General features: G+C 40.3%; 1 protein-coding gene across 1 annotated transcript in view; it reads left to right on the top strand.

Annotated features, from left to right (window-relative positions):
• abhd17c (abhydrolase domain containing 17C, depalmitoylase) overlaps nt 1-8,975 on the top strand; it is a 34,101-nt gene that overhangs the window by 11,099 nt on the left and 14,027 nt on the right. The window lies entirely within an intron of this gene.

Raw genomic sequence — 8,975 nt, 5'->3', positions numbered from 1 at the left:
GTGACGACAAGCAGATATGATTGAAGTGATCAACCAGATTGTTGGTGTTGGAATCAGACAGGTGTTGGCTTTGGCTCTGAAAGACTGCGCAAAACTTTGAAACACTTTGTTCATTAAAGAAGCGACAACACACGGAGCTTGGTGAGGCGGCATGAGTAACAGGCGAATCGCAGCTAAAAACAATACATCTGTGGTCAGATATGGTCATGTCCACTAATTCCACAGAGGAAATGCTGACACCCAGGGTAAAAACCAAGTCTAGTGTATGACCACGGTTATGTGTTTGCCCTTTGACATGTTGTTTGAAGTTGAAAGAAGTGGCCATATTTAAAAAGTCAGTTGCATTAACATTGTTGGGGTCATCAACATGAATATTAAAATCGCCACAAAGAACAATTCTGTCATAATTTAAAACCAGAGTAGATAAAAATTCAGGAAGTTCTGATAAAAATCCTCCAGGCGGTTTTGGGGGGCGATAAATTATAACAAATATGATAGGTTGCAGCCCAAGACCAGAGTTTATCGAGACTGAGACCGCGGGAGGGCGAGACCGAGTCAAGACCTAGACCAGTTCCCTGCATTGCATGACACGCAATATAATGTGGAACGAGATCATAGGTACTTCTCAAAGTGATCTGAAAGATCCACTTTCCCAAACACCCATATACAAACAATAAGAGCTGAAATCAACGTAAGAATCGCAGGGATGGGTGACAGTTGTTAACAGTAACAACACATGTTTTAGGGTTATTGGTTGCATTTGAAGCAATAAGATTTACTTCCATTCAAAGTTAGGATGTTAACAAATCAGACAATGCAAAAGCAATTTATTGATATTCCCAAAGTTATGGTCTCAACTGGTCGTGAAATAAAATCCCGAGTCCTCAATGTCCAAGACCGAGACAAAACAGAGTACAAAGGCGGTCGAAGGACGAGACCAAGACCATCAAAATGTAGTCTTAAGACCAAGACCGGTCTCGAGTACTACAACACTAATAGCATAAGCTACTATAGCTTTCCATTCGTAGCCTATAATAATAATTCCAGTTGGACAAAACAGCAGTTTCATTTTTGTGGCTTGTTTTCAGTCATTAAATTACTGTGCAAGAAAAATGCTCTACATGGTGGTCAGTCTCTGATTTGTTTATGCAAAGTATTAACTTGACAATAATAAAAACTGTGCATACAGAACGAGTTGAACATTTCTAAACTTTGCAGTAGCGCGTCAACCTTTTTTTTATGTCACACCTACTCCAGGCTGTGATTGGTCAGTTCACGAAAAGTGACTTTGACGAGCAACTAATGCACACGGCTGTATGAAAGGCTCCTGATCTCACTGCGGAGATTAGCAGACATGAGAGAACGGGAACAAGTGAGCATCACGTAGTGCCCAGAAAACCTGATCTTGAGACGGCAGAGAAGAGTACTGTATCGGTATGCCAAAGAGTAAAATGTAAAAGTGACAGTACCGGTGATTACCAGCACACTTCAAGCACAAATGGCTTTTATATTGTGAGAAATAACAGGAAGTCAGTAGCACAAGCTTCGTAGCGGAGCGTTCAGGCGCAGTTAAAACCAACGCAGCAGCTGGTTAATCCAGTGCCAGCTGCATGTGTAAAATACAGTGGCTGTGGATGAGAGGAGAGGTGACTGCTGGAAGACAAGACATTGTATTTAAGTTTATGTTCTGCTTGCTCAACAGTTGTTTGATAAATAGCTATTAATACACATTAAATACTCACACAGAATATTTGAAACGCTTTTTTTTTTCCAATTCTGACCATTTTGGCGGTGGTAATTTTCCTTTGGCGCTCGCTAAAACCTCTTTGGGTGGCGCCAGAAATTTCTCTATGCAGCAAAAACCCTGGCCCTAGGGCGTGTCGTTAAGTCTGTATAGTGTGTAGTAGTCTTTCAGTAGCCTTGGTCAACCTACAGGAGTTTCTGAACGCTTGTATTATGTGTTTTGCTGTCATGGAGGAAATAAATTCATGACCAGTGGAAACAAGTTAGTCCAAAACATCTCTCGACAACTGTGGCCTACTGCAGCAAACAAACCAGGACTGACTCATCTATCAAGCAATTGGGAATTGTGGCACAGATGATGAGCTCAAAATGATGTCTGTCAGAGAAAATGAATTCGACTTGAGTGATCTGAGGAGGTTGCCATAGAGGATGCCATCGCTCCCATCCTCCTATCAAAAGAGTAATGGTCAACGTGGGAGCAAATGAGGTAGCTCGTAAGCAGTCTGAGTTGACCAAATTAGATTTTAACCTTCTTTTTAACTTAAAGCAGTGCGGGAAGTCCGTGTTTGTCTCAGGTCCCATTCCCCCAGTTGACCACTTGTCGTTTTAGCAGACTTCTCAGCCTCCATGACTGGCTACAAGTTGCTGGCCATTGTCCTGAGCGCTAACCCCCCCCCCCCCCTGCTGTTCTTCCATAAATCTGTCACCTTTACCAAATTTCTTTCCCATTGAGACTGTGGTTACTGAAACCGCCCTTTTTCAAGTGAAACACTCTGTGTTGCGCAGCAGATCAGACCCTCGCTTCCTGCGTCCCCTGGCCCGGGCTTCCACTAGTGCTTGCAGAGGGCCTGCTCTCCTGAGGATGGCCCTAATAAATGCTTGATCCATTACAAATAAATCGTTTATATTGAACACCAGCAAGGACATGGATTTAATGTTTCTGACTGAAACCTGGCAGAGAAGCATGGAAAATGGCCAGTTAATTGAATTATGTCCACAGGATTGTTCTTTTATCGGCACTCCTAGGACCTCTGGCTGGGGTGGAGGTCTCGCGATGGTCTCCAAAAACTGCTTTCAAATCCGGAGGGTGACCACAGGGGTTTTTTCTTCATTTGAATTACAAGTGACCAAAGTGGGTCGTTCTAACCCATTTATTGCATCTTAATTTATCGACCCCCTGGTTCTAACAGCTCTTTTATGTCTGATTTTAGAGATTTTCTATCAACTATTATATGATTGGACAAAGTGGTTATGATTGGTGATTTTAATATTCACATTGAAGATGCCTCCTGTAGTTTTGCTGCTGAGTTTTTAAGTATCACTGAAACATTTAATTTTGTTCAACATGTGTCTGGTCCCACACACATTAAGGGCCATACATTGGACCTTGTTTTTACCCTTAGGTTGAATATTGATTGTATTTACTCGGAGGAACTTCATATCACTGACCATAACTGTATCTTTTTCAACCTCTCCTTTAATTTGGACTCTGTGCCCAGAAAACGTATAAGTAGCTCCAGCATCATAAACAGCCTCTCAGCTGAAAAGTTTTTTGCAGTCTTTTGACACCATACTGATATTAATAATCTTGTCCACTCTTTTAATTCACATTGCACTGCAGTCCTGGATCAGGTGGCTCCAAGTAAAATGAGACCTGTCCCCTCCACACACCCTTCTCCCTGGCTAAATGACGCCATTAGGTGTTTTAGGTGTAAATGTAGGAAGGCAGAGCGACTGTGGAAATCCACTAAGCTTCAAGTTCACAGCCTGCATTATAAGGACCTTTTAACTGAGTTTAACACTATGGTTAAGGAAGCAAAAGCTTCTTATGTTTCAAAATTAATTTCTTCCAGCAAACGCAACCCTAAAGTCCTGTTTGACACAATTAACAACATCGTAAATCCTGTACCTCTTAAAGTTCCTATTTTTTCAAACATGCGATAATTCAGCCTCTTCTAAAAAAAAAAAAAAAAAAAAACATTCTTGATCCATCCCTGTCCAACAATTATAGGCCTATTTCTAAGCTACCATTCATCTCACAAATACTAGAGAAAGTTGTTGCCACCTACCCCGCACCGTCGCTGTCTGTTCAAAACATAGTCGGACTTGCCACTAGCAAGATTGCCCAGCAACATTGCTCAAAAAGTTTCCCCATGTATCATCAGCTTTAGAAAGGAGCTTCTCTATGTCACTGGGAACTCGCATGTCCAAAACTGCTGCTCTATCCTGTGGTGTTCCACAGGGTTCGGCCTTAGGCCCGATTTTATTTATATTGTAAATGTTCCCCTTAGGCAACATTATTAGTAATTTCAAGGGCATTTCTTATCACTGTTACGCTGATGACATCCAGCTGTATGTCTCTTTTGGGTCAGATGAGTATGACAAACTGACCACATTATGCAACTGCCTCACTGCCATTAAAAGCTGGATGGCTAAAAACTTCTTAGAACTGAACACAGACAAGACTGAGGTCCTTATTGTTGCACCCGATAGCGTAGCTCCCTCGATCACTCAGCATATTGGATCACTTTCATCAGCAGTAAAATCGAATCTTTGAAATCTAGGTGTAATGTTTGACACATCAATGCACTTTGATTGACATGTTAAAACTCTGACCAGGTCGTGTTTCTTTCATTTAAGAAACATTGCCAAGCTCAAATCTGTTGTTTCAAAACCAGAATTTGAGATAATAATCCATGCTTTTATTTCCTCCCGCTTAGATTATTGCAACTCCCTTTTTACATCTCTTAGCAAGTTGTCCCTGGACTGTTTACAAATGGTCCAAAATGCTGCTGCAAGGCTGTTGACCAGGTCCAGCCGGAGAACTCGTGTAACTCCCATTCTGTCCCCTGCATGATCAGGCACCCAGGTACATCTCAGACATGCTGCACCAGTATATTACCACTAGGCCTTTAAGATCTTCAGACCAAGGCCTACTAGTTGTACCGCGTACATGTCTAAAAACTAGAGGTGACCGTGCTTTCCAAGTGGTTGCATCAACACTGTGGAATACTCTTCCGTCAGACCTACGCTCTGAGGTCTCAGTCGAAGCATTAAAAAATCAGCTGAAGGCTTTTTGTCTCCCTGTAAACTTTTAACTGTGAATAGTCATGTTCTCTTTAAAATACAAAATGCCTTAATTTTGATTATTTATGCGCCTTTCAACATACACAATTACATTGATTGTATTGATTGATGCCTTTTATAATGTTTGATGCTTATTTATGACTGCCTGATTGCTCCACTGGTTTATTGTTGCTTTTGTTATTATTATTATTATTATTATTATTATTATTATTGGGGTTTTTTTTGTAAAGCACTTTGTGACTTGCTCTGTGAAAGGTGCTGTATTAAATATATTTTTATTACTTACTTACTTATTAATAGAGCCCAACCGATAAATCGGCATGCTGATATTGTTGGTTGATATGAGCTAATTGCAGATAAATTGGTGTTAGTGCTTATAACCGCTGATAAATGACAATTAAAAAAGAAACAGAGACAGAAGACAGTACTTCAGTCTTGTTATGAGTGTTGTCGTTGCATATTTCATCCACCAGGGGGTACTCTGCAGCTCCCCTGTTGGCATCAGCTGATAAATCAACATTGGATTTTAAATCCTGAAATATCGATATCTGTGTCAATCTTAAAAATCTCACATCGTTTGGGCCAAGCGGTCTGAGAAGTGAGGCCAACGCAGAAGTCCCTTAAACCTGCATTCTATTGAACGGCCAGCAGGGATGACTCCCCTTGTTGCAAGAAGAAGTCCGGCTCCATTAGGAATAATGGTAAAATGACCCTACTTCTCACCAGATTTATTACCTCAGTTTAGTAAATTATGGTCCCATTTAGAGGAAAATAGAGCATAAAGCAGAGTATGCTTCAGGGCCGGACTATCTGTGATTCACAAGTCGTTACCATGGCGACGTGTCCATCAAGCTAGAGTGACTCGTACCCACGGCACTGTGTAAATTTAACCAGCGCCGTTTAAAAAGCTTATTAGAAGCTGGCTGTTCACTTTCTCTGGTGTGTACATTCTGTTTTAAGCCTGTTTTTCGCTAGACAACATTAGCATCCCATTTAAAATGACAGTTAATGTGAATTACAGATGCACCTAGCTAAGCAAGCAAGCTAGCTCCACACGGAGCATTTGGCCACACCGTCTCTTCCAAATATGGTCATGTCTGGTTGCAAAAACTCAACATGGCGGTGCCCTAACAGCCAAACTCGAGGCTTCAAAACGGCAGTCCACAAACCAGCGTGACGTCACGATGACTACGTCCACTTGTTATAAACAGTCTATGGTTTGGGCTCTGGTCATTAACACATCAGACCCCTGAAAACCTCAGTCAGTTGGTATACTGTAAAGTTTAACAGCATGTTGAAATGTTAAAAGGTATGGAGCAGCACGGACAATGTGACTGACCGTGAACAGTAAGGCTGTAACCATTCTGTAACTGAAAACGCAACACAAACGTCCAAGATCTCGAGACGCGGTTCCGAGGGACAGAACCGTGAAAGCGGTGTACAACGTATTTGTATTTCAAGTAGGTTTTTCTACGATTTCATCATTTTAATTCTACTTTATTGTCCACCTTATTTTAGTGTTTTCGCACTAATTAATCTGTTCCCTTTCTCTTCTCTTTTCCCCACTTGCACTCACACACACACACCTACACCTTGGCCTCTCACAAACACACACTGAAACACACCTGCTTACCCCACCTCTTCCTGTTTCTCTCTCCCTGTGCGAGTCTCTGCTCACTTTCACCAACAGCAGTAGTTTTATAAAGTCGCAGCATTTAATAAACAATTCAAAGCAATTCAGATATCATAGCAGCAGGTGCATGTGAATCGAAACCAACGTCGTCTTGAATGACATCTGCACTGGTAAATTGCTCCGTAATATAAAATGTATTAGTGATTCTGAACCACTGGCATATATTCAATTGTTGCTAACCCAGAATTAGAACATGGCGTTTTTTTGAACATTGGGAATGATTTATCTGGATAAATGTTCCACATGTGACTGAATGGAAATGAAGAGAAATTGTGTTTCTTGCTGACAGACTTTCCGACTCTCTGACTTTAATTGTCTCCATAATAACAGTTAATTGGGGAAATAAGAGATCGTGAAAAGAAAAATCTTGCTATAAAATGCAGAAGTTGTTTGTGGTCTTTTGGTTGTTCAGACCTACAATGAACACAGATGTTTGACTAGGTTCTGATTCAGAAAACAAATCAAATATAAAACTTGGGAGTGAGAATGATGTTGAGAGTGATCGTGTCGAGGGAACGTGAATTGAACTGTAGATTGACATTTGCTGCTTTGGATCAATTTCTGCCTGAGATTTTAGCAAATATCTGACTAGTTTTGTACAATACCGTACAATGCAAAGGCCTGCCAGAGCTGGAAGAAAATGAGAGACTTTCTTCTACAGCAGTCAGACAAACATCAACTGCTGTTAACACAATTGTAATAAACACATTAAATCAGGTCTCCCACACTGTGCTGGGATCAGTGGGCAAACGAGGTCAATAAAGTAGGTGGGGTCAGTGTTTCCCACAGGATGTGGTGGGTGGACCACGGACCCTCTCAATTACAGAATTGTTGTAATATAAGAATGAGATAGGATCAGAGGCCTGGTGAGTTCCTGACATGTTGTGGCATCTCTGTCAAGCATGTATATAAATGGGTATTGTGAAGGCTCAATTATATTGTCAAATGTAAACGTGTTGGTAATCATTGTATGTTATGATGTCAGTAGGATCATGAGACTTAACCCTTAACCCTTGTCATTACCAGAACAACTAAAATTGACTGCCCATGTACTTGATCTCGGATTTTTTTGATGGCTAGTTATACCGTTTTATTTATGTATAAAGCAAAAGTCTAATCCTTCTTGTCTCTGTAATTAATCAAATACTGTGATGATAAATGTTGAAAATTTGTCCGGCAGGTATTGCCCTGATCACAGGGCTCTATGCTGACCTTTTTCCCAAGGAGCATATGTGCTCCTAAATTAAAAAATTTAGGAACACACAAAGAAATTTAGCAGAGCGAAAAATTAACAAACTATTTAGTTTAAACCTTGTATCTGTACACCTCGGCATCGGCCTTTAATATTTTGTTAAAGCTTTTCAAAATATTGAAACAGATGTTTTTGAAAATTTGAGAAACAGCTTTTAAAGTACTGATCAGTCATCACAAAAAACTTTACTGGGATTGGTGCGTGTGTAGTTTTTGAACCAGGGACGGATTCACGACACACCAGCAGCACCCACACAACCCACACCTAATGTAAACAAGACTACTGAACAGTATTACAATAACTTTAGTAAATCAGAACAAGGGGAATGTGTTAAGTGCAATTTATACTTCTGCGTCAAATCGACGGTGTAGCCCCGGACCCTACGCCGTAGCCTGACACCTGTGCAGTGGAAATCAGCTTCTTTTCACTGCAGAGGCTCATTCTACAACATGGAGGAGAAACAAGTTTTAATTAGTGTAATATTATAACATAAGATAAAAAGTTTAAAGTTAATATATAAATTATTTAATTTCACTATGTAGGCCAGGGGTATTCAATTAGATTTCAAAGAGGTCTAGTTAGAGAAAATTTCCTGAAGCAAAGGTCCGGAACATCAAAACGACGAACTTGCATCATTCAGTACTATAACCTATAGTTGTATCAACACATGTTTTTAGTCAACAACGGACTGTCAAATCAAATAATATTTCAGTCAGTTTTCACATCAAACTGGAGGGATAATAAATAATAACTATTCAAATAATAAATTCTAAATTTAAGTAAACTAAAGTGCCTAATTTTTAGAAAAAATGTAATAAAAAGTGTAGCTTGAAGTGATGAAGTGTAGTCTTAACCAATTTTATAATAAACACTCAACACATCATAACAAATGAACAGCTGTAATGCCTCCTCTTCTCTTTCATTTCCTCTTACAGAGCTACCACTTTCCTATTTTCTGTTGTTCAGTGAGAAACGTGAGCTCCAGCTAGCATATTGGAGATCTATGAGATATTCTGGTTTTGAACTGCCCGTGGGAGGAATGTACATGTAAAAATCTGTACATTCTTGATTAAAAGTCATGTGAAATCTCTTTTATCTTTCGTCTCCTCAATTCGGGTGTGTTTCCAAAACGTCTCTGGTGAATCTCGCGGACTCGACTCGCAAGCATCGGTATGCACAGATTTGATTGGCTGAGCAGCG

This window comes from Micropterus dolomieu, linkage group LG17, assembly GCF_021292245.1.
Source record: "Micropterus dolomieu isolate WLL.071019.BEF.003 ecotype Adirondacks linkage group LG17, ASM2129224v1, whole genome shotgun sequence".
Taxonomy (NCBI): Eukaryota; Metazoa; Chordata; class Actinopteri; order Centrarchiformes; family Centrarchidae; genus Micropterus; species Micropterus dolomieu.
Note: the sequence above shows the minus strand (reverse complement) of the source record. Positions and strands in the feature narration are given on the sequence as shown.